Source organism: Amblyomma mixtum, chromosome 1 (genome assembly GCF_055824585.1).
Source record: "Amblyomma mixtum isolate Tamu chromosome 1, ASM5582458v1, whole genome shotgun sequence".
NCBI lineage: Eukaryota > Metazoa > Arthropoda > Arachnida > Ixodida > Ixodidae > Amblyomma > Amblyomma mixtum.
In genome coordinates this window covers 264,465,142-264,492,612 of record NC_143012.1, presented here as the reverse complement: position 1 = coordinate 264,492,612, position 27,471 = coordinate 264,465,142, and the positions used below count along the sequence as shown (strand labels likewise).

General features: G+C 44.8%; 1 pseudogene; it reads right to left on the bottom strand.

The window, feature by feature from the left end:
* The window catches only part of LOC149371604 (uncharacterized), a 121,621-nt pseudogene that overhangs the window by 85,554 nt on the left and 8,596 nt on the right, over positions 1–27,471 (bottom strand).

The window sequence follows — 27,471 nt, the reverse complement described above, 5'->3', positions numbered from 1 at the left end:
ACTGGATTAATGAGGCCCCTACTCAAGGTCGGCAAAAAAACCAAATAGCCAGGTGGTGTGTCCTGGCGCATGCGTAGACATTTGTACACTTCAATGACACGTCAGTAAAGAACTCATCACCTTCTCCAACAACCTGACCACGGCCACGCTGGGCAAAGGCCTCACCATATCTCACAAATTAACCCTATCCCCGCAAACTTCTTAACCTCATCCACCCACCTAACTTCCTGCTGCCCATCCTACGCTTGCGTTGTCTTAGTGTCAAGTACCTTATCCTTAGCGACCATCGGTTGTCTAGGCTACGCATTACATGCCCTTACCAAGCGCATTACTTTATTTCGACTAGGCTGTTATTAACCCGCCTCTGTTATCATACCCAATCTGCCCTTTTCGTGTCCTGTAACGGCACAACTATCATTTTCCTTTCCATAGCTCCGGCGCTATCCTCAATTTCATCAGCATCATCACCATCAGACTCACTACGAACACTGCAGGGCAAAGGCCTCTCCCATGTTTCTGCAATTAACCCTGTCCTTCGCCAGTTGCGTCCACCGTAACCCCGCAAACTTCTTAATCTCATCCGCTCATCTAACTTTATGCCGCCTCCTGCTAGACTTCTCTTCTCTTGGAATCCACTCCGTTACCCTTACGGACCAGCGGTTATCTTGCCTTCGCATTACATGCGCTTTCCTTCCCATTCCCATTCCTTAACTTGATTTCGACTAGGATATATCTGCCTCATAGGTGAGTGCTGGTAAAATAAAGCTGTTATAATATTTTCTATTTAGGGGTTTTGGCAAACTGGCATTCTTGATTTGAGACAACTGGTTAAATGCGCTCCACCTCATTCTTAATGTTCTACTTGCTTCCCTCTCATGACAGAAATAATCCCGCTCGTGCGGTCACTACTTCTCTAAGTTGACATATTCTCTCCCTAGTTCAAGCGCCTCAGTGCCAATTTAACGAGCTGTTTCTTTCGGGACTGTTTAAGATTGCTTCCCTTCTACACTGCCTCAATTATACATTATGCTTTACAATTCACCGCCTGAGGAATAGCAAGGAAATATCATGAACAAATCGCATATCACCAAGATATTGTTCCTTAACTCTCATATACAATTGTCCCCAATCCAAGCCTCTGAATAGAGCTTGTAAACACCCGGTGAATAGTATTGGCGAGATATGGCGTTCATGCTTGACCATCTTCGTTGTAGAAATTTTGCTGTTGAATTTAAGAACTACTATGGTGGCTTTTGGAGCCGTTAGAAAAATCTTCCTGTATTTTTACATAAGGCAGATCAACACCGTACACACAAGCTTTGTGACCAGGCCTAGTATTTGGTAAAAAAATGAAATGTCGTGAGAAGCCTATTTCAAAAAGTGTACAAGGACAGTAACTAGAAGAAAGAAAGGTGCTGATGTGCGCGTAAGATGATTCGAGTAAAGGACTGCATGCCGGCCTCTATTGCTTTGTGTATTTCCGTCAATTCTTCTGTTTTAAAAAGTTTTAGTGCGAAAGCACTATTTAACGCCGTCTATCTAGCCAACCCAGATTGTGTGAAGCTTGTTCTATTTATGGGACAGAATATTATGTTTTGAGAAGTTGTGTAGAAATTTCGGCGTTCTTCACAGATTTATTCAGACCTATGGTAGAGAATCTGCTTGGCTTAGAATCGCGCGAACATAATGTTATCTCTCGGCTTCCACTGTAACTACTTCCAGACTAGGATCAAATTGCTCTGCCAGTACTATTCAATTGACGTTAACTACTTCCAGACTAGGATTATATTTATTTTTGACTACTCTTCAACACAAGTCAATTTCCTCGCCACTACTTTCGTTTTGAAAATAGTAAGCTTAAGACCGCGCTCCTTAAGACACCCACAGACCGATAGTGATAATACTAAGATTTAAATAGGTATATTTGCAGGGCATGGAGCTCGAAGGAAGCTACAGGCAATCCCAATGACGACTATTTCAAATACCTGCAGTCACTAAAAAACGGCACAGTTCATGGCAGCAACTCCAGAGTTCTAGTAAAAAATAGGAGGGTACACTCAACCTCCGCATTAAAGATATGACGCGATAGCCTAATGGTTTTTTTCTGCATATGCAGAAATGGTCACTCTATACTTCAGGTTTATAGATCCCTTGGAGTCCTCGTACCACATCTTGTGCTTTCATGCAGTGGTTTACCGATAAGTCACTGCTCTGGGATGGCAGGTGCTGCCACCGGCGGGCCTAGTGCAACCTAAGTTGCTCTTCCCGAGTGATCAATCATGACTAAAACAGTGGAATGTTTTCTGGCAATTCGGAGGGCCGGTTGTGTTAGCGCTGCAAGGTCACGTGACCTAGATGGCTCAGTTGCCCTCTTAGTTGCTTCACTTGGCGATTTTCATGCACGGCGACGCCGGATTTTTGGCGACACGAGTTCCTTAATTCTAGCGCGTTAATACGGCTTTGTGACGAGCTATTTGTCTAAAACGAGGAGATGAACTGAAAACACAACTTAGAGGTAACTAAACACCCCTCGCTTACATTTTAAACGCGATATTTGAACGCCCTTTATTACATAAAAGTAATCTGCAGAAATACCATTCTATGCTTACTACATGAGTGTCCCACAACACATTCTTAAAGCATCAAGGCTGAGGCTGAGTAGAGACGAAATATGAACCTCGGGTTTATCATTACACACGCTACGTGGTAAAAAGTTCCAGCCATTAGTATTCTTGTCGGCCTATATATAAGGCGTGCAAGGGCTTGTACAGCGACGCTTCGGTCAGAAGCAAGGCTAGTGCTTTAATCTTCGATGAATAAACAAGCTTTAATTGCCTGTAGTCTAATATTTTCTACATGCTGCAATGCTCCTCCTTTCATAAATAATACATCAGAGAAACTGGACAATCGGTGAGAATGAGGCTCACTGGACACCATGCCGACACAGCAATTTACCTCCGAAATGCAATTTTGAAATATTTTGTACAACGTGCTTAAAATTTCGATTACCTTAATAAATTCACAGTCCAATAACGCTTCAAATCTGCAATAGGTAGAAAAAACAGTCATTTGCAAACAGCAAACTAAATTCACAGCAACCAATCATGATAAATGCCTCTAAAGTAAGCTTAGAATCCCTCTTGTCTATTTCTTCGCTAACGTAGTTCTTATTAAGATCCTGTAGCTGGACAGAGTTAGGGTTCAATGTATCCCGCAAGAGAAAAACAGACTACACCTTCCCTTCCCATAATAAAGGCACGCGTGGAGTGCCTTTCAGCCAGCTCCATGAAGACTTTGTTTTCGCTTTTTGTTTTTTTTTAGATTTCCGTGAATAAATAGTTTCATTCGCAGATAATATAGCCGCAAAAAAATCCCGCAGAAATAAAAATACGTGCCGACTATTTGCTCCCACGGATTACTACGTATTACTCTGCTGATGGCAGAGCGGCAAGCCACCACGGGACTGGGTGAAAGGCACTGCACGCGTTGGTCGAGTCCGCCACCGTACGGGGAGAATTAAAAAAAAAGGCGAGATCCGGACGTTAATTTGATTTAATTAGGGAAATCGGCCACACAGGGCAATAAATCAAAGTTTCTGTGAATGCTGGGCACGTGTAGATTGAGTTCCCGCGGCAAAAAGACGAGTTCAGATTCCTCTTCACTGCACCTTTAAGGAAACTGAGTAGATCCATAAGTCATTCTGAAAAACCTAACACTCGCCAAGAAATTGAAGAACAATAAGGTAAAAAACCAATGACGCTTCGGGACCCGCACGGATTCCTTGTTCACATCCCTGCTGAAAAAAAGTTCTATGATGCAATAACCTCATAGATCATTCATCATAGAATATCATACAATCTGTATGACATAACATAAATCTGTATGATATATCATACAATTCATATGATATATCATACAGATTGTATGATATTCTATGATGAATGATCTATGAGGTTATTGCATCATAGAACTTTTTTTCAGCAGGGATATGAAAAGGAAAAACGGACCGGCCGTGTTTATACGAGTGAAGGTCGCTGTAATGAGCATGCGTATGCTGCACGTATGGGCCCACGTGTCCAATTAAGTGTGTGCGGAGTTGATTGGATATGGAATGACTCTAGGAGTAGGCGGGATGATAATGATTTCTCGGTGGATATGATACTGGCTGCGTCCCATGTGATAATGTGACTGGTGCTTTCATGGTCATCTGCCAATGCTTTTTCCTCGGTGCGCCCCTTGGCAACGTCATTTTTATGCTCCCTGAGCCTTCTCCTGTAATCCCCAGTTTCGCCGAAGTAGGCTGCGTCGCAATCCTGGCAAGGAATCTTGTATAGAACCCCAGGGTATCTAGTGCTTTCTAACTTGTCTTTCACTCGCACAAGTTGCTGTCTGGGCTTGTTAGTAGGCACGTGACAGATTTGAATATCGTAATCACTGAAGATTCTTGCCAGTGTTTGGCTCACACCAACCGCGTAGAGAATGACGGCTCGCTTCCGCTGTTTGTTCGGTGCCCTGGGTGGATTTGCACATCGGCGTTGCTGCGAGTTCAGAATTTGCCTTGGGTAGCCATTTCTAGAGAGTTCTTCTTTTATCCTTTTTTCTTCTTTCCTTCGCGCTTGTGGGGATGAGCATAGGCGTTGCGCGCGTGTGAAGAGCGCTGATGCCACGGAGCGCTTGTGTCCAACCGGATGCGCCGAGGGAAAGTTCAGGTAGGTGTAGGTGTAGGTGTAGGTGTAGCCTGTAGGTGTGGCTTTGCGGTAGACCGATGTCACGAGGCCGTTCGTTGTGCGCTGTACTAAAACATCGAGAAAGGCAATGCGACCGGAACTCTCCCCTTTCATAGTAAACTTAATGGTTGGCTGGATGGAGTTCAGATGATGTAGTAGTGCAGGCGCGTCTTCCCGGTTCAAAGCGTAAAAACAGTCGTCTACATAGCCGAAAAATATTTTTGGGCGACGAGGGAAAGAAACAAGGGCGAGTGTCTCGATGGTTTCCAAGGCAAGATTGGCGCAAGTAACCGAAATTGAAGCGCCCATGGCGGTTCCAAACACTTGCCTGTAGAACTCCTCGTTAAAAACGAAGAAAGTGCCCTGCAGGCAAAATTTCAAAAGGTCGCATAGGTCCACAGCTTCAAGTGGAGTGCGGTTGGAAAGCGTCTCGTCGTTTTCAAGGACGCCTTTAGAGCAGTGGACAGCGAAGTCTATTGGCACACAGGCGAACATAGATTTGACGTCAAAAGACACCATGATGTCGTCCTCTTGGATGTCGACGTCCTGTAACATCCATACGAAGTGTCTAGAGTCCTTCACATACGTCTCTGTTGTTCCAACCAGGGGGCGCAGGATGCTGTGCAGGTGCCGAGAAAGCTTATGCGGGGGGGACCGGGTAAAGTCTACTATTGTCCGTACAGGCACGTCGGGCTTGTGTATCTTGGGAACACCGTAGATGGCTGGAGCTGAACCATTATGACATAAGAGTCGCTAATTTAAATTCTTGCTTTGCAGTGGAACAAATTTGAAGACGTCCGTGAGCAGTTTTTGGAGTTCGCTCTCAATCTTCTTTGTTGGGTCTCGTTTGACTTTAGGATATGTGGTGTCGTCTTACAGTAGTTCAGCCACTTTTGTGATGTAATCCTTGCGGTCCAGCACAACCGTCGCATTACCTTTATCAGCTGGCAAGATCATAATGTCTTCAGACATTTTTAGGCTCCTGATAGCCATTGTTTCTGCCGGTAATAAAACAGACTTGCTTGCTCTTGGGAGTTTGGAAAGAGCTCCAATGGCGGACGTGCGAGCTTTACTCTGGCGGCAGTGCTCAACTTTGCGGACTGCTTGCTCGACGACACATGCCATCGCTCCCGTATTTGGGGCTCGTCCAGTGTTAAAGTTCAGCCCGCGGCTGAGGACATTCAGCTCACCTGGGGTCAACTGGTGTGACGAAAGGTTGATGACACCATTGGAACCAGGAGGACGGCCGTTCCTTTGAAGTAACAGTGAGAATTTGGCGTCCTCACTTTGTTGCCGTTTCTGACGCGTAGAACACGCCACACTGTTCGCATGCAGGAGCAAGTCGGCGTAGTCGATGGGGAAATGATGCTCGAAGTAGCGCTGGGCTCCGTACGGGGTCCGTACGTGTCCCGAAAAGTGATTTGTTTTTTACCTTGTCGTTCTTCAATTTCTTGGCGAGTGTTAGGTTTTTCAAATCAAATCAAATCAAATCAAAATTTTATTTGTCTGTATACGTACACATTCATAAATTCTGATCTGCCTAAGCACATTTTGCTTGTTGGCTGATCAGGCAGCAGGTGGAGAAATACCTTCCTATGTATACTTTACTTGTCTAAACACTCATACTAACATAGAAAAAAAAATCAACCAAACAAAACACAAAAAAAAGAAAAATTTGAACACAAAATTGCACATACCAATGAACTCAAGCTATACACAGGGAAATACATTTGCACACCAATTTCTCATGTCAGTCATCATCCTACGTTTGTTACTTGCAATACATAGATCATCGGGAATTTCATTAAATACAGCCGGTACATAATAACTGCGCATCTTTTTACCATAGTTTGTGTAAACCCGTGGCTTAAAAAAACGTTCTGTTTTTCTCAAGGTGACATCTTTTTTTACGGGAGTCTTATATTCATTTGAATAATAATACCGTGTTAACACAACAAAGTGAAATAGTTCACGAATTTGAAGGATGCCTAACTCATCGTATCTCTCTTTCATGTCAACCGAGTGTAGTTTTGTGCCGTACGATATAGTATTGACGATTCTTTTTAGGATAACATTTAATGCTTCTTTCTTGTATTCGGAGCAGTTACCGTATAGAGTAATGCCGTACTTTAAAACAGGTTCTACTAATGCTGTATAGATCAGTCGCCTAAGATGGAGCGGAGCTTTACCACGAAGGTGATACATCATAGCCGCAATGGCCCTTATCTTTCGAGAGAGGTAGACGATGTGGTCGCTCCATGTAAGGTGTTGGTCAAAGTGGACGCCCAGATACAGAACTGTTCGCTCTATTTGCATAGCTTTACAATTACACTGGTAACAATGGGATGTATGAAGATACAGTGGTTGGTTGAAAGCAACAATTTTATGAGGGTTTTTAAAGCATGTCAGTTTTGTTTTGTTGACGTTTAAAAAAATGAAATTTTGCGAGAACCAGTCAACAACTTCACTTATATCTGTTTGAAATGACTCCACGCCTGTACGATAATCAGTAGCTTCAAGCGCTAGCGCTGTGTCGTCAGCGTATTGAAAAACGTTTGACTTAAGCTGTAACAAACCCAAATCGGATACATATATTGCCACGTATCATTGCAGTGTGTGTTCGTTCACGCTCAAGGCAGCAGGAAAGGGTCGTTATCACTTTTGTTCGTGGCGCGAGAAGCGACCAGACTAATCTAGATTGTTCGCAGCCATGAAAGGCTGCATCTAGGTTTTTCCAGATTACCTTAGATGATCTTGACCTGTTATCTGGAAGTTTCCTTGCCGGCTTTAAATTGAGCGATGCCGCGAGCGGCGGACATTCGTAGTTCGACGATTGACGAGCACGCTTGTTGCTTACGCCGCCACCGAGTGAGTCAGTTCTTTTGCGGGCGCAAGTCAGCCCAAATAAAGAGCTTCGTTTACAAGTATTTCTGGTGTCTTCCTGACCGCTGGACTGCCGTCACTACAACGTGACAATATGTTAAAAAGTAGTGGGCCAAGTGTACTTCCCTGAGGTACACCGAATTTAACATTTTTTAAATCTCCATGCGTATTATCAAGCATCACACACTGCAATCTACCTGTAAAATAATTGACAAAAAACTTGTTAAAATGACCGCGGAACCCAAGTGAGCTTAATTTTTCGAGTAGTAGTGTATGGTCTATTGTGTCAAATGCCTTAGTTAAGTCCAGAAATAAGGCTAACACGATGTGATTATTTTCTAGTGCATTGTAAACATAGAAAATTCTTCAAGAAGTGTAGTCGTACTTCTATTCCTTGTGAAGCCAAACTGCGCATCATTGTTCAAAGAGTATTTTTCACAGAATGATTCCATAACATATGCAACATGCTTTTCCATAATATGTGCTATTGATGACAGTATTGCGATCGGCCTATAATTTGTAAAATCACCTTTCTTCCCGTGTTTGTAGATTGGCCTGACAACAGATATCTTAAGTTCTTCGGGGATATCACCAGTTTCGAATATACCATTTAATATGTTCATAAGCACTTCTTTCAAAGCGTCAAAGTTTCTGCAAAGATCTCTCAGACGAATGCCATCATACCCAGGTGGCTTGAACTGCTTCATTCTGCACATAATGCTCCATAGCTCGTCCACTGATATCAGTGGCAGATATGCAGTATGTACACATGTCCGCTTCGGTCGATGTGGTACAGGCCTACTGACAGCTATATTCCGCAACTTTTCGGTTGTGTGTATAAACACGTCATTAAATTTTTCACACAGCACTTTCACGTTCTCTTTTGGAAAATTCTTTTTTACTGCTTCATCAACGGAAGCCTTTCTCTGTCTACCCATCAGTTCATTGGCAATTTGCCACGTTTTCTTTCCGTCATGTTTGTTCAGTGAAAACTGTCGTGCGTAAAAGGATCTTTTCGCCAGACGCATTTTCGCCGTTACCTGATTCCGCAGAGCGCGATATTCATCTCTTCGAGCTTTATCTTCAGGTTGCTTCCTACATTTTTGCCACGGTTTATCTTTTGCACAGCACAACTGTGCTATCTCATGAGTTATCCACTCTGATCTAGTCTTCTTATTTAGATGTTAACAGATTTAGTTGACTGCGCATAGACGTTGTGAAAGATTTCAATAGTTTTGCTATATAAGCTGATATGATCTAAGTCTAAAAAGGAACTCCAGTTAACATTGCGAATTAATTGGTCTACTTTTCTGTTATCTAGAACAGAACCTGTAATAATACCTCCATCAGTTGTATGATCCTCAGACAGAATTGCAACCGTCACAAAGTAATGATCAGCTAGTTTTTGCTTGATAACTCCCGAAACATACTGCTGGTTTTGCAAACGAATAATTATGTGGTCAATGCATGACTTGGTAATATTAGCACCTAAGAATTCCTCTCTCGTGCATTCATTAATTACATTCACAAGACCAAATTCTGCCAGCAAATTGAGGTAATCTGCTGTGATACCTTTTGTCTCTTTCATAATGTCTATGTTTAGATCCCCTGCAATGATGAAGTTCTTCTCATTCATATATTTATGAAAAAAAGTATGCAGCTCATCTAGAAATGCACTGGCATTCAGATTTGGTGGCCTGTATATTGCACATAAAGTGTAATCTGTATTTCCTTTGGAAATAGAGAGAGTGACCGCCTCTGCGTGAATAAAGCTGACGTCAATTCTATTCGTCATCCACTCATTTTTTATGAACAGCATAACACCGCCTCCTTTACGGTTTTCACGGCACAATGCGTACTGAGTGTACCCTGCAAATGTAAATGCACATTTTCTCGACACATCTATATTCACCTCTGTGAGAATAATAACATCAAATGGAACCGCAGCAGTCTTTAAAATGAATCCTATTTCATCCCAGTATTTGTTTAAACTTCTGATGTTGACGTGCAGCAAACCGAGTTCATGGTTCAAATCTGCATCTCTCTTTGCAGTTTCAACATGAACGTTCCACTCGCTAAATGAGTCAAAGGACGCCATTACGCTAGTTTCTCAAGATCCTTAGCAGAGTTGATACTAATTATCGATGCACCTTCACTTTTTCGGACAAGAATTTTGCCGTTGCTCACCCAGACGAATCAGAATGAAGCCATTTCCTCGCCAGACGAGGTTTCGTCGTACTCTAGACTATGGATCCATAAGTGGTCATGTGCATGTTGTGGATATTAAATTTTTATGAAAAGTTTGTGGACGTCCATAAAATGTCTGTATGGATGTCTATTCATTTTCCCCCAAAAATATGGTCTCCATATTCCCATAATTCCATCTCGTATGGAAAATTTCAGTAGGCTTTTGCCTTTCAGTCCTAGTACTGACATGTTCAAATGCCGTTCGTTTCCGAGCACAACAGAAATTTTATGCTCCCTTCGTGCCGCTAATCGCGCTGTGCCTTTGAGAGAAGTTTAAGATCCTGGGATTTGTAGCTCGCATGTTCTAGAGCGATAGTTGTTAGGCGCCCGTTCCTGGGTTTCGCGTCATATTAGCAGTATTATGTCGCCCTGTGTAGTAGTCTTCGGCGTAACCGGTGGGTGCGCTACCATGGGAGCCACTCGGGTGGTGGTTACCGTCCAAGCAGGAATGTATGACATCAGTGGAAGAATGTGTAACAGCTGGGTGCTTACCACATAAACGATCGAGAGGGTGGTTACAATTGAAATAGAGGATATCGGGACAGTGGAGAAAATTCTGTTCGGAGGATCGTTACTTTTGCAAAGAGAAGGGCATGCTGACATACTAAGAGCGTATGAAAGCGCAACCGGTCGGTGGTTGCCACAGAAACAACCCCGAGAGTAGTTACCCTGGAAAGAGGACGAGAGTTCGAAGGATGCTGTGTGGCCAGAGCACAGGAAGGCTTAATTGGGGGGTAGAAGGGTGGTTACTATGGAAGCCTACCAGAAGGTGTTTTCTGTGTTTATGCGAAAGCATGAGGTTGTGGCGAAAGAATAGGAAGGCGAAATCACAGGGTGGTTACGCTGGGAACTGCCTGGCAGGAGGTTGCCGCGGAAGGAAGATGGTGTGGAGAGAGCGATGGGATCTGCAACCGGATGATGGTTAGCCTGGCCGGAATTGGGTGTGGGGACAGAGTGAGAAGGCGCCGCAGGTTTGTGATTGCAACGAGAGCAAACCAAACGGTAGTTACCCTTGAAGGAGGAAAGTTCGACGAGAGGAGGAGGGCATGGCTAAAATGTAGGAAGGTGTCGCACGCTAGCAATCCGGACGATTCTAGCATAGGGGGCACAGAGGGCATGGCGATAGCGTAGGCATGCAGCATGGCCCGCCTGCGGCACCTGCTGCGAAATTCGCATCCAGAGGAGAGAGCAATCGGCGGCGCGGCGCTTCTATAACGGTGGGCTGAACAGGATATATCCAGGACAAAACACGACGATGTGTGGAAAACTAAAAGTGCGTCCTTAACTATACAGATGTGCTTTGGCTCTCTAATTTTTTTTACCATAACGTATAGTGAAGTACGCATGCCTAACAGCTGTCGCTGAATCTCTCGTTAACCAGTGTAACCATCCTGTCAAATCTTTTGTGCTTTTCACTGCGCCTTCGTCGTATCTCTTGTGATGCCTACTGTTACCATCTGTTTCTGCATTTTCTCTCTTTGTTTCATGGCCGCACTCGGTGCTCCATTATGTAAAACTAAACAAATGTAGTTGTGTTCAGGAAGCAGTTATTTCGTTAGGTGACAGTATGAGGCATTACTGACGCCGCGATCAACTTTTTTCTGCAGTTATTGCAGTGTTCTATATTCTCTCAGTCGTCGTACTGCATAATAGCGCAAAGCTTGTCAAGGATGAATTGAAAGAGCGAGTGGAAGACTGGTAGTTTAATATTATCTGGGAAATTTCTGTGCATCGCAGTAGTAAGTCAAAGGCACGATATGAAAATTATAACTTTTTGGTTTGTTCTTACTACGCTCATCCAAGCTCATACGCTACCGCAGCACCACTCAGGAATCCTCCCTCGCTTTCAGCACACGGATTTGAGTGGTGCTCGAGCCTTACCCCGCATTTAGGTCAAATATTTAGGGGAATTCCCCAAGGTGGAGTAGATTAGTAATAAGGGAGTAATTACTCATTGACATCCACCCAAGCGCACCCATAGGCCTACAAAGGAAAGCTATACAGCTTTCTCAGAAACTTGGCAGTTAAAAAAAAAATTCGTCCTGGTCCGGGTTTCGAACCCGGGACCACCACTTCACCGGAGCAGTCTCTCTATGGCTGCGCTTGGGTGGATGTCAATGAGTAATTACTCCCTTATTACAAACCTTCTCCACTTTGGGGGATTCCCCTAAACATTTGACCAACACTGTTCCCACTTCGAGCTACTGATCAATACGCTCTCGCCCTACCGTAGGCTTGCCGTCCCGGTTAGCTCAATTGGTAGAGTGACTCCTCCGGTGAAGCGGTGGTCCCGAGTTCGAACCCCGGACCAGGATAAATTTTTCTTTCACTGCGAAGTTTCTGACAAATCTGTATGGCTTTCCTTTCTAGCCGTATGGTTGTGCTTGGGTGGATGTCAATGAGTCATTACTTCCTTATTACCCCGCATTTAAGCATTTTCTTGGTGCGAACCCGTCAGCTTTCGACAGTTTGGACAACTTTCAAAACATTTTTTTGTCCACTAGTCGAGTAGTTTGGAGAGAATGTTGCTCACAGTATTCGACGAATCCAGAATACTAGTTTAACTAAAAAATTGGGTGTATGTCACCAGCGTACAAAACAAACATCGCAAGTTTGCCCACGCGAGCAGCTGCATTTAGATATAAATATAGTAAACATGATCCCAAAGAGCTTGGTTCAGGAACGTAGCATGTTATTTCTGTATATAATGAAGAATGACAGTTACCGCACAATACCGGCGCCGTGCAAGATATAATTCTAATCGGGAGAGAAACACTTTTTAATCAATATTGATACGTCTTAATGACGTATTGCGCATTGCCTTTCCTTCCTGTGACGCCAGTGAGCGTCAGTGTCTTAGCAAGAGTAAAAAAAATTGTCCATTGTCAGCCTCACAGCGCTTGACCCATGGCACTGCGGTCGTTCCAGATTGTAACTCCTGCTCCAACTGACATCGCCGCTAGACACTCGACCGAGTGATTAATGGGGAACGCTTGACGTACTCCGGCTGAGGGCGGCAGTGCAAAGGCACAACAGAGTAAAGCGAAAAGCGGAGAAGGCCAAAGCAAGAGCACCACACATTGGGTTCTCCTTGCTCAACGTGTGATGCCCCGTGGTGCCAAACACTGATAGCGGCAAATGGCTCCGGATGCAACCGCAACGACGCTAAAGTGCCATCTACCAAGCGTGAAAAAAGCGATGCACCGACGCTTGCCGCGAGTGGTGGCGGACGCGCGAGTCCTCGGGGCCGAACAATCATAGCCGTCATTGCAACGCTCAGTCTCTCCCCGCTGACAGCGTAATTAAGTAGTTTCGTAGCACCGCAGTCACACAGCGTTTCCCCCGCGTTCCACAGCGGCATTGATAAATGCAGCTTTCTTTAAAAAACAGAATTTTTGAGGGAGCGATGGCGTAGACTTAGAGCATCCGCCTCGCGTGCAAGAAGACTGGGGTTCGAATCCTGGTACCGCGCGATTCTACACCGGGTTTAAAAAAGAAAAAAAAAACTCCACGTGTCGATGAAATTGCATAAGCAGGCCTGGGGTGTGGGCTGATCTCGGTGACCAGAACTGACAACGCACTCTCTTGCCAGAACAGGATCTGGCTACCCCTTGCTCGCAACCTTCTATGAACACACTAATTAACCTTCGGCCCTCAGTCTCGAGCGCCTGTGGAGCAACTGAATCAAGGTGGTGGTCAGACGCGTGACGCAGTGGAAGGTGCTAAGAATCTCTGGCTCCGGACAGGCCGCCATTGGAAACTGAACCTGATAACGTTTAATGCTGGAACCTTATCCAGTGAGACTAGCTTAGCAGTGCTGTTGGAGGAATTAGCGGGTACAAAATGGGATGTCATAGGGCTTAGGGACGTTAGGATGACAGATTAGGCGTATACAGTGCTAAAGGGCGGGCACGTACTATGCTATCGTTGATTAGTGGGCCGACGAGAACAAGGTGTGGGATTCCTCATCAATCAGGATATAGCTGGACAAATAGAGGAGTTTTACAATATTAACAAGAGGGTGGCAGCTATCGTAATTAGGCTCAATAAGATGTTCCAGCTAAAGATGGTGCAGGCCTACACGCCTACATCAAGCCATGATTACCAGAGCTTTTAAAGCTTCTATGAAGATGTAAAATCGCCAATTACCAAAATAAAATCACGGTACACTGCACTGATGGGCGACCTCAATGCTAAGGTACGCAAGAAGCAGGCGGGAGACCAGGCGTTAAGCGACTCTGGCACGGGCTCTAGGAATGGCAGCGGATAGTTATTAGTGGGGTTCGCAGATAGAAATAATTTACGGATCATGAATATCACTTTCGAAAACGAGAGAACAGGAAGTGGACGTGGAAGAGCCCCAATGGTGAGACTAAAAATGAAAGTTACTAAAATGTAGTGTGACTATCAAATGATATTGAAATGCTCCTGCTTGTATTGCTTTCATGCTTATCAGATGTGCTTTATTTACACTCTGATGATAGAAAAATGTCACCAATTTATTGACCCACAAGCTCCCTTAATTGAATAAATTATGTGGGCTCCTGCATTGTTTTGTCAGCTCTTGCAGTGATTGTTGTTGCTTAATCGTTATATGCGTAGGAACGAGGCAAGACAGAGGCACAACAATAACGACACGCAATCATTGGTTTAGGAGAGTGCTAACTTAGCTTGAGCAGGCATTGTTTTGTGTATCTTACGCAAGAACTACAGATGGCAGTACTGTCGCCGTAACGAGCTTCACCACTGAGGGCACGCGCCTGAAATCTTGTCGTTCTAGGCGGAGCTACAAGCAGTCTGCATGATTTCGATTAGGCATGTGCGTTGGAAGGTCAATGAATGCAGGCCAGAATATATTTGTTTGAGACAGAGCAAACATTATTCATTAATTTTGCATCTTTCATTCATCTGCCCCTTATTTGAAGGTGTTATTAAAGTAACCATGAGACGGACGTACTAGACCCACTCTTCTTGTAAGTGACGCTGCTCTTATTTGCATGCTGACCTGCGTGTGACAGGATCCAAAATTCGCGGCCGCATTTGACATTTCTTTCACAAAACTTTTTTTTTTTTTCGAGCATTGCTTGCGATGCTTTCCTTCTTATAGCTAGCATAATCGGCTTCCCGTATTGCACACCAGCAAGATTGATTGATGGCACGGGTGGACGCGCGCAAAGTTATCCTCTCATAACAAGCTACCCTCTTTATTTCCATTTTTCCTTCCCGAGAACGGAGGTGTGCAATCAAGGCTGTCAGCCGTAACGCATTCTAGCACTGACTGTAGGCAGTGAGTGGCAGCTAGGCGGCTCCAGAACGGCGCGATGTGGCTTGAATAAACAATGAGCGCAATCACGACAAAAGCAGGCATAAGAGCTGTCCTGATTAAAGGTGTCGTCTGCATCTCACAGCGCTGGAGAGGAGAGCCGACGTGCGAGGCACTCGGGCAGCGTGTTGTCTTCCCCTGCTATAGGAAGGTCCTGTGTGTGACGAAGCGTGTTGCTGTCAGGCGGTTCTGTTTTTCCTTTCAGAGCGAGGCTTTGCCACGCAGGCTATTGCAAGGCAACATGTTTGCTTTTGCTTTACCTGGACGCTGCTTTCATACGGAGGACGACGGTGCCACTCAGTACTAACGATGACATCAGTGGAGTCGCTTTTTCTATTTGGAAACTGGCGGGTGAAAGCTAGAGTGGCAATCACTGTTATTAAAAAGGGGAGTGCTTGATTGGTACTTGTGAACACGACAGTCTAGTACAGCACAGTTAAGTGCTAAACAAATGTTACACATCAATCTTGCCAATAACAATGCAGATGATTATTATACGTTGCTTCCAGTGTGTTCCATACAGTAAGCTCTAGTCAGAGTGATTTTTGAAGACAGAGATCAGGTATTCCTTTCATATTCAACAGTATTCATTTCTAATATGAGCATTATTTGAGGTAGCCACCCGGAAATTTGGCCGTTTCATAAAAAAACCTGCCTGCAAAACGCTTTCTACGAGTTATGGTCGTCTCCGTGGCTACTACCACAGCGAGAAAACACCGCTGTTGTTGGCACATTCGCGTTCAGAGGTCCCCTGCAGATAAGCATAGTTTCCGGAGCTTGGTCGTGTGATAAATCATTCAAACATTGTTCATATTAGTTCATTGTTCAGTGTTCATGAACAATGTTCATGAGCAGCCACCTGTTCATGAGCTTCCCGGTCATCTGGCTTACCGTTGTTAACCCAGCAAAGAGCGTAACGAGGGGGTAACGTTTGTTTGCACGCAACTCCAGTCACACGGCTACAGTGTAAATATTTAGAGGTGTGGCTGAAACCTCGCAGTTTAGAAATTATCCATCCTCTTTCAGTCATTAAAAATTTTTAAAAAGTTTAGCTTTCCTTTGTAGCCGTGAAGCTGCGCTTTGGAAGATGATATTGAGCAATTATTCATTTATTGATGTCTACACCACATAGGGATCCTTTAAATTTTTGACAGACATCGTTCCCACTTCTAATCGTCAATTAGTTCTCTTCGACCCTAGAATCTGATCATCTTGCCGTCTTGGTGAGCTCAGTTCGTAGAGCGACCAACCGAACCGGACAGGCGGTGGTCGCGGGTTGCAACCTCGGATCAGGGCAAATTTCTTTTCGACTCCGAAGTTTCTGCGATAGCTATGCAGCTGTCCCTTGGAAACCATATTGCTGTGCTTTGGCAGTTGCTAATGGATAATTACTCCCTTAACACTGTTTATTTATAAAAAAACATTCCGTTCTGCCGTGAATATTTCATTCGCTTGTAGCAAGCAGCAGTTTCTCCCTGCAAACCGGCTTAAGACATGCCTGTATTCTTACCCGATGTAACAAAAGAAAACTTGCGGCATTGTTCACTCAAACGAACATACGTTTCACCGCCGCTTCAAGCAAACCTATACCGCTTACTCACACATTTTAGTATGAGCTGAGCCTCGCACTCGCTCTAGTGAGAGTAAATATTGTCACATCATTTTTGTTTTATAATAAAACAATGAGTGCAAGGTGCTCGTTCTCAGCGGCCCTAGAGATTATACCTGATAGTACTGGTGTGATGAAATGGCGAAGTAGTCAAATATGCTATTCGGAAAAACAATAGACGTTTCGAAACCCTTTAGATTTTCTCATCCACAATAAGCTGGACATGAGCGGCAGCTTTTGCCCCACTCACTCTGAAACAGAAGCCAATCTAAGCATTTCCTGTCTGTCTCGTCGTTGAGAGTAGGTAGAAGCATGGAATGAAATAGAGGAAATGCGTAGATATTGAGAGTGGATTCCATTTTATGGCAGCCGTACTCGCGTAGTGGCCAGGCCATTTAAATGGTTGAGGGCGGCTTGTCATCCGATTCTAAAATCTAACAAAGAGGGTTCAGCTTAGGTTAAGGACAACGCAGCGAGCTATGGAAAGAAAAATGATAAGTTTAACGTAAGGGATCGGAAGCGGGCGGAGTGGGTGAGAGAACAAACGCGGGTTAATGACATGCTCGCCGAAATCAAGAAGTGGACTTGGGAAGCGCATGTAATGCGAAGGCAATATAACTGCTGGCCCTTAACGTTAACGGAGTGGATTCCAAGAGAAGGCAAGCGTAGCAGGGGGCGGCAGAAAGTTTGGTGCGCGGATGAGATTTTGAAATGTGCGGGAATACGGTGGCCGCAACTGGCGCAGGACAGGGTTATTTGGAGAGACATGGGAGAGGTCTTTGCCCTGCAGTGCGCGTAGTCAGGCTGATGATGATGATGACTTGTGTAGGCGAATGGACTCTCTCGGTTTTCGCATTTCGTCCTCCACCATAATTGTGCTAATCATAATCAGTCGAGAACTCGCATGTCCTGACCGCAATACGGCGTCTGTGGGGCACTGATTTCTCTGTGGCTACGTTGGTTTGAACACCACTCAGGTTGCTTGAATAATAAAAAAAATTTATTCTTTTTACTATTGCGAAAAATTAACCTCTTGTGACCGTTGATTACAGTGGCAGTTGAGGCTGCTCTTTAAGCTTCCGATTCAGCTCTGTATCGAAGCGATGTTCAATGCACTTTGCCAAAAATGAAGACATAGATATGCACAAAAGTGCAGAGAACAAGGGCGTCCGCAGAATTTTTTGCAGGGGGGGGGCCCATTGGTTGTTGGCGCCGGAGGGGGGGGGGGGGGGGTATGTTCGTAGCAAAAAGGCACTATTTGCGGAGTAAATTTATTTATTTATATATAAATAAAAAAATAAGTGAAATACACACATGAAATAAAAATTACAAACAGCAAATTAAAGCGTGGCTAGGAGAGATACATTGGAGTTTATCAACGAAGAAACAATTAAAATTAATAAAAAATGGAAAAAGATACTGTCACTTCGTGGAGAAAAGTGCTCAGTCTTGCTGCATACGGGTTCTCGACTCACCCGGATTGATGACCAGCACACAGCACAATATCGTCACAAACACGCAACTACTGTCACTCAGTCAGTCTTCCTTGAACAGCAACTGTAGACGCCTCGGATTTTTCTGGGCGAATTGCGTGATTACACGGGTGATAAATTCATTTCTGTACTTCATTACACGCTCTCGGTGCACACTCATCACACACATTGATTGGAAAAACGGTTGAACGGGTACGTTGAAAACAAAAGATGACTATATATACAACGAAAACTTATTTACAAGATAAATGCACGCTCGCAGCTTCATACACCTCGCTCCATCTTGCTCGCGCATCCGCACAGCCGAGCAACGGCACACACACTGCTCGCCGCTCGTCGTTTTCTCGTCCGCTGTCTTGGTTGTTCTCAGCTTCGTTGACAACCGGCCACTAAAACACCGAAGCACAAACACAGCTCATGTATACGCTAGGGGGTCGAGCAAAGGGACCGTCGAGTCGAGCTGGGCCAGCCCGACTGCAGGGGGTGGGTTGGCTCTGCCCGACCCGGCTGGAAGGAGCATGTATACGCTGCCGCATCGGCTTAGCGCCTCCTCTCCGGTCTGGCTGGCGCTGTGCAGGAACTCGGAGCACTCGGCGCGCGCGCTCTTTCTTAACGGCCTGTGCATGAGGGGCAGTTGCTATCTACCGCCGCAACTCTCCGGGGGCTGGTTCGGTTACTTTGCACATATTGCTGAACGGCTGCTCCGAGTACTGAAGAAGAACTTGACGACCATATCTTATGCAGCCACTGCTATCGGCACGCAAAGCAGGGAACTAGTAGATGGATCTCAAAACATTGAAGTCGGCATGCAATGATGGCGCATAGTATTAGCGAATAGGGCTGTATCATTTGCGTCTAGCAGGAATAAAAGTGAGGCAAGATATTACAGGGCGAAGCCACGGTTAGGAAAACATTTATTTTCATCTTCAGGGCTGGCACAATCTCTGTTGATACTTGGAAATGTATGAATAAAATAATAGCACTTGCCGTTTGAAAACATTCGAAGTATCTGTGCCATCTGTTCTCACTGCGTGAAACACACCAGATCAGAAAGATCCTTTGCTCTTTGGAACTCCGATATCGTTTCACATACTTAGAATGACTGAAAACAATAACAGGCGCTGCTTGTAATGACCTATACAACATTGCTGTGCGGCTCGCAGTTCAAGGGATGTCAGTTACAGCCTTAAATGCTTTCGCGTTGGCTTGTGGATGAAGCCAGACGGCTTGCCATTTTGGTTTGTCAATTTCTTTGTGTAGTTGACGAGAAAAATTCGGAGAAACTTCTCAGAAATGAGGTGTGTTAAGCATTTGGTGTGGCTTCTGTCAACCCATTCCGGGCAGCATAGGACGGGTGAATCTTCTAGATGTGGTTCAATGATTAGTTACAAGACTTCGAGAATTTTGATCGTGGGAGATACTTGACCGCCTTTTCAAAAAAAAAAAACGCCGGAATCACTAGAAACCCCGGCTTTGGATAGTGGTTTTCACCATGATTTGTTTTCTCGTCACCTGCTCAGGCCGTAAGAAGAGAGCGAGAAAGCGCGCGCGTCGAGACCGGCCGTGCTGGGAGATTTTTTTTTTCCGGCAGCGGAGACACCCATTAGAAATCACAGCGAGCCGCTGCCGGCCTCGAAGACAGCGCGCACGTGAACGGGCGAACCAACCGGCCGGAAAGAGCAGCAGCGGGAAAGGGAACTTTTCGTCTGGGCGTCTTTCCTCCTCTAGCATGCGTGTAGTTTGCGTGCTCGACGCTAGGGGTAGCGACGGTCTCTGCCCGACAGAAAACCGGTTCATGTATACGCGGTAGGGTCGGGCTGGTCAGCCCGACATCTGGCGCACCCCGACCCGACCCGCAACGTCGGGCTCCATGTATACGAGGCTACAGAGGCGCGCACACGTGCAAGGGTTTACTTCCGCGCGACTTCCAAGGGGAAGGGACACTCGCCACTCCGGTCGGAAAATTTGTTTTGTGTGTTTTTATGGTGTTCAGTGCCCCAAAACGACTCAGGCTATGAGGGACAAAGTAGTACAGAGTTCCGGATAATGTCGACCACCTGGGTCTCTTTACCATGCACTGACATCGTACAGTACACGGGCGCTGTTGTGATTTGAGGCCCAGCCAGAGGTGACAGGCGAGCCAGGCAGGCGCCATCGGGCTGCGTTGACCAAAGGCGCTGGTTTTCAGAGAAGACGCAAGGAACGCTGGTGTGGGGGCGCCTCTGGAGACTGCGTCGGCGTGAACAAAAGCAGCTAATCCCCTTTGCCGAAGATTCTGAAAGCGGCGCTTCTACCGAACTGCGCTGTCCCGTGGATCGGAGGAGACAGCGAGCAGCGGCGGCGCCAACTCATCGCCCGCTTGCCCCTGAGCTGCCCGACAAAGCGGGGGTGGACACGGCTGATTTGTCCTTCCCTCCTGAAGATGCCCTGTGCACTGTCTGCCTCCGTGTCGCTATCTCTCTAGAGATCAAAGAAACAGACACCCATCTCAAGACGGCTCGAAACACATGCTCGCCGGTGCCGCTGTATGTCTGCAACAGGTTGCCCTTCAACAGAGCTAACGACGGCGTGGTTTGAAAACGGCGTAAAGACGCGTGCCCGGACGCGGCATTTCGCAGATGTGACCCAAAGCGTGGAAGCGGGGCTGCTTTTACCCTTTTGGCTGAGCGCACCACCGCCCCTGGCGTGCGGCCATCACTCACGCTTCGAGTGAGTGATTTTCCAGGGGGGTGCAGCCGCCCCCCCTTGCCCCCCCCCCTCCGGACGCCCATGGCAGAGAATACTTAATATCTAAAACTCACCATTTGTTCCGTGTTTTAAACACATTGAAAATACAAGATCAATGTACATGCAAATAAAATAGAATTTCTGTCTCGAGGAATACCTACTTCGAACAACCTAAAAGAGAGTCAGAGCGTTAAGCTGACAGCCGTCCGGCGTTCTGGGGACCGGAAAAGTCGAATAATCATTGATTTTAGTAACACAGCTAAAGAATAAATTTAGGTAGCCTTGACTGTACTCTTTAGCTATGTCATAGCATTTGACGTAAAAATTAGTTTTTCGCCAGGAGCTTGACATCGAAATATAATTTACGTTGGAAGTCTCTCACGAGAGAGTAAGGAAGAACTCTTCTTTTCGGTTCTTAAAAAAAGCCGACCACTTGATATATTCAAAGACAAAAAATTCATGAAAAAATATCGGAGATGTACGAGATTTTTTCGTTGGAACTAATTAAGTTCGACGGGTACTGTCAGATGTCTCGCTGACAATAAGGCTTGCAATATACCTACACTCCAACTGAAATTGAGAACGAGTGTAACACCGATATCAGCAAAAAAAGAGCACAATGCAAGAGTCTGAACCGTCAACCTTTACCTTTACTGTGAGGCTGTTGGCTTCATTTCCTGCGAGTGAAGTTTTTATTGTTGCGTGAGCCACCATAGGAATCACAGATAAGAGAAGTACACCTAAGACTCTCCTCACTTGGGCGCGATGAATGTATAAAGGTGTGCCCTTATCTGAGAAAGAAAAGCTCTTCTGGCTACTGAGCCTGTTGGTCAATATTTGATAAATGCAACATGACTGTCCGGAGCGACAAATATTTCTTACTGGATAAATAATTTAACACTACATACAACATTAGCTAGAAAATAGGAATTCCAAGTACTGTCTCGCAACTACACAAAATCTGTGCGCGGTTTTCGTTTCATGTCTGCCAGACCTATGCGCAACGAAAACGGCAACATTTTGCGGAAACATCACTAAAGCGGCAACATGGAACCTCTTTTACGAAATCTACATCAATGGAGAAAAGAGCACAAGCGACAAATTCACAAAAAAGGCGTTTCAGTGTGCCCAGCAATCTACTTCATTGAAAAGACCCGAAGTACGAGGTGGCCTATTTATATCGCAAGCAAGGGGAGTTTCTGCGGCCCAGTTTTACTGTAGAAACTAGCTAATCTCATAGAAGAATTCTGCAATAGTAGTAACAAGTTGCTCTTCTTGACATTGCTTTTTTTTTTTCAAAATACAAGCCGTCTAGGTGTCACAGCAAGGTTGGCATACAGTATTTCGAAGCAGAGTTTGCACCCCTTTGAACGGGCCTAATTAAGTGAACTTGTCCTAGACCGGAGCCACAGTTTTGCAATGACAATCTTCAAACCGGATAAAAATAAATTTTAAGGCGCCGAATACACCACTAATTATTCATTCGGAACCACACACCGCCCATTGATTACGGAAACGACTTCAATTCCTGCATTAGAAAAGGAGCCTCTCGTTGAGTTTTAGTGCAGAAAACTTTCACAGGAACTGAGAAGGAGAATGGAATCATATTTATTGTTTTGCACTCGTTCTACAGATATTCTCAGAGCCTCAAACACGTGTTTCTATGCAACAGCCTATAACGTAATTTATTTAGAGTTTTTTTTTAAGTGGTGGGATTAGCCTAAATATTGAAATAGCCAGCTGTTCCTGCACCGTTTCCAGTTCAATAGCACCGCCTGAATCATTTGCAACTTCAGAATGATGACTTTATTCGCGGTTACGTGTTATCTTTATTTATTCATACTGTTAACCCTCTGCATGAGGGTCATTACAGGGAGGGAAACATACACAGACACAAGTGCAATTCTCTCCGCTAAAAAAAAAAATCTCTTAGAAATCGCCATGCTCTCTTTATATCAAAGATTAACCAAATAATGCAGAAGGCGATGAAAAAAAAAGGAATAAAATAAAGAGACCTGTTGTAATATACTCGCCCTTGCCAAAAATCTGAGGTCTCCAAGGCACATTGTCCCCAACTGTGTTCATGCCTGCAGAAAGAAAACGGATATTTTTATTGGAAAATAATTAAAATAGAAAACTGTTCAACTCGATTGAGTACTTTTTAAGAAAAAATATTCTATGCTCTCAAGCTTTTCTGGTCTAACCTGTAAAATTATTTGCCCGAATAAAGTATTACTGCTAGAGAACACCGGGGATATCTATTTTTCGGTCACCCGAATCTGTCAAAGTGGCGGCTGTAGTACATTTTGTGCCACTTCTTTCCCATATATGAGCAGTACCGTAGCATAAAAATGTCTAAAAATCTTGAACTGTCGGCTAGAAATTCGGCGAGTTAATTGACAGCACAGAAGATATAAAATCAGATGGTTGCGTCTAGAGACGTAATCCCTGTGATTTGCTTACTTTCCTCTTATATTGAAAGAAGGGCTATTGCTCTGTTGCCTTTTGTCCTCTCTATAAAATTAAGGATACACGTGCGTCCATTTCCAGTGGTTCTCATTTTTGACAAAGGCAAGAATGGTAACTTTTAATTATGCTAGCTGCCTTCTAGATTTGAGCGGGATTGATACCGCTTAGTGTTGTGCATATAAAAGGAACTGTAAAACTTTAAAGCATACATTTTGTATTTTAGCGTATCCTACATACTAATTATGTTGTACAGAACTGACAGAACGGTAAGTATTAGTGAGCAGTTTTTATTCGGAACTGGTGAACATCTCCTATAGAATTTCTCATAACTTCTGAACTCAAGCCATGGCCAGAAGTAGAGAGTGCCGCCGCGGTGGCTCAGTGGCTATGGTGCTCGGCTGCTGGTCCGAAAGACGCGGGTTCGATCCCGGCCGCGGCGGTTGAATTTCTTTGGAGGAGAAATTCGAGGCCCGTGTACTGTGCGATGTCAGTGCACGTTAAAGAACCCCAGGTGGTCGAAATTTCCGGAGCCCTCCACTACGGCGTCTCTCATAGCCTCAGTCGCTTTGGGACGTTAAACCCCATAAACCAACCAACCAAGTAGAGAGCACATTTAGATATTCCTGCATTTCTTTTTTCCCAACTGCTCACACCAAAGAAAACTGAAGGAAGGAAAAAGCAAAAATTTCTCCAAGGCTAGAAAAGGCTGGGCGGACTAGACTATAAATCACCTACACCGTCTTTTGTTCCCTGAAACACACTTAGCGGCAGGCCACGTAGCGGTGACATTTTCAGAACTGCGGTCAAGAATGTCTTATCTAGCTCCTGCGTCATCATTTTTTCTTTTTTAGGATTTTTTTTTGCTTGGTTGCATTTGGCTCTGTTTACATCGTCTTTGCGCCTCTCTCTTTTCATACTGGGATGGAGACATTGGGCTATAGTGCTTCAAGAGAACAAGGGAGAAAGACAAAGGAAACTACCGAAGAACACATGCGTACAAAAGCGGGGAAGCCGCAATGTTCTGACCTATTCAGGCTTGGTTCGCTTTGTCTCTTTGGTTCGTGAAGCGCCCAAATGTTTCGGCTCTTTTCGCTCAAGTCCTCCTAACGACGGGACGACAGTGTTGGCGAGGGAGAAAATTAATGAAGCCAGCTGGCGTAACGATCTTGCCACTTTGGCATTTCGTGTATTTACTACGAGTGTTTCATTGTTGGAATCGTGTACTTTCTCTGGGGCCTTTCTGATGCGCATGAGTGGGAGGAAAATGAGAATGTGATTTTCAGGGGGAAATCCACGGGAAATCCTCGGCGTTTGTGAATGAACTAAATCCTTACGGTTCGCATAGAGTTCCCATACTTCTCATTTCCTTTTTCTGCTAAAATTCTGCACGACGCCCAAGCATTAGCAGGATCAGGTTGCCTCTGATTCTCAGGTGAGCTTGTCGTTCATTCGAGATGGAGCAGAGCTAAAAACTGCAGGTTGTAGAAAGTTCGCATACCTAGCTTCTCAAGACTTATTAATTTACAACCGTATCTAGGTTATTTTGGTGTAACATGCGAATAAAAATGCCCGTGCCGTAGGCCATCACTTGGAAAAGAGAAGGAACGTTTAAAATACATAAGAGGGACATCGGATCACTAAAGTCACTACGAACAGGGATTTGTAAAGAAGATTCCAGAATGGAGAACCAGAAGAATTTATAACTTTTTATTAAATTGCCAACGTTGATATCCTCAGCGAAATTTCTTGTTGTCAGGAAAGCTACATAGGAATGAACCTAGGTCTGGTGTGAAGATCAAATGGAGGCTGTAAATAATGAGAAAAGTAGAACAGCGCCATTGGTTTTATTGAGTGAGCTTGTTGAAGTGTCTTAGTTGCGTTAACCTATGCACCCTCGTTCTTTAAAAAGAGCCATTGACAATACGTGTAGATTATTTTTTATCAATATGGTTGTTTTCATAATAGGTCTCCAAGCAGGGCAGCAGCCCTGCGGCATCCGGATGACGGCCCTCTCCCTTTTGCAAATATAACAGCCGGTAGTTATTATAAGGTGCGATTGGTCAGGGCTTGTTGCCAAGCGGAGTAAAAGTGCTAGCCGTTTAGATAAATTGGCATATTTGCTTCTTTTCATAAAAATCGTGGCCATTTTACAGGAGCGGAATCTGATATACCTGCACTGATTCCACGTCTCGAGCTAAAAGACCAAACATCTCATCCGTTCTGAACTCACCGGCAAACAATCACAATATTCTAGTTCTTTTTTTTTATTTGACGGCCTACTGTTACAGTGGTTTGCACCACCTCGAACTAAGGATCGTGATAACTTGTGGTGTAAAAGTATAAAAAGAGGAAGTCAAGGCAAAGGAATGACCTTTTCGAGCAGGGTAGATTGAAGAGATAGAATCCTGGAAAGGGCGCGAAGCGAAACTGCCGAAGCGAAACTGCGTCTGCTAAAATGAAGCCTTTAGCACGACTTTTTTTACTAAGAATTCAGAATTGTCCAACTGCAAGTAGGACTCTCTTACCGCCCACTGTGCAAGAGGCACCTTCATGTGTCGCCTAGAAATCCTGGCCTTGTTTTACAATTTTGCATATTTCGATTTCACTGCAACGAGAGATCTCTTTAAGGCGAAATGTGTGCTAAGTTGCCTGAGTAGTTCGTACACATTTGGGAACCAGGAGTTCTGCAACGAAGGAACAAGAAGCAGGCCATAGAGAAAAGACAGTTCAGGACCTACCGCAGTCGTAACCTCAGAATGAAGTTTCGCCAACTACGGTTCATGCACTGACACGGCACACCGCAGAGGTTTTCATCGCTAGAGAAATACGACCGCCTAGATCGGGGCTCGGTAACCTGCCTCATGGGATCGGCTCCCAATGCCGGGGAAGCGGCGAGGCGGACTGTATTTTAAAGCATCCTTTCTCCCCTTCAATATTCTCTACGTGTCGTTTTTGTTGATTTCCTCTTCAGCGAGCTGGAAATACGGTTTACTCTCTCATAGAACGTGTCTTATCTTGGCCCGCTGCTGTCCCGGAGGGTAGACGAAAACGCTGAAATAGCCGATCACTTTCTACAACGATTCAATGGCACATCCTCTGCCATCGCAGAGAGCCCCAATGTTGCGTCGCCAGCGTTCAGAATCTATTGAAGGTGAGAGGAACAATTTCTTCACACCTTGGAAGTTTCGACGTACGCGGATGCCACGATAGCCCATCTACAAACTTAAAAGCAAATCCTATGAGCTCCCCTACTTACGTTGGCGCTCACTGAGGCTGTGCCTTAAGCATGCACAATGCCAGTAATAGAAAATAAGACTAACGCAGTTCCCTGAAAGCCATATTTTGAAGGATGCTTACGATCTTGAAAAGAATTCAGGCATTCTTGAATTACCTCAGCACTTGCCGGTATGCATCCCTTTACTTATAAAACAAGCTAGTGCGAAAGCTGTGAACGGGTTTTTCTAGTTTCGTTTTAGTTTATCTTCCTGGTTAACAGCATGGTGTAAAAATAAACTGCGCGAGAGAACAAACTATTGGAACTAATATAAAAGATGAGGCTCCAGCTGAATTAAATCGAGTGAAGCAGCTTGCATTCTGCAACCTACCACAAGCTCGCGTCCAAAATACAAGACCCAGCAGTTGCGCGCGCTGAATGAGCCTGCGTGAGTATTAATTAAAGCCGCCACTGAGCTGCTTCTTTTTGTTTAAACAGCAGCTATAATGCTGGAAGGCAGTTTCCGCCCTGGACAGGCCTTGTGGGTGTGAGCTGTGAATAAATCAGGTGCATCATGCACGCATATACATCAAAGTTGTAATATTGGAAAAACAATTTAGCCGGCAACCCAGAAAACAAGTAACAGGATAAGCTGCGGAATGGTGGTGTGAATATTTTTTCATAAGATCTACTCAAGCCACTTTTTTACTCGTGTGAAGAAGCAAAATTAGAAATCTGTGTAAAAGGGAATAATGAGAAGTAAAATCAATATTCTACCG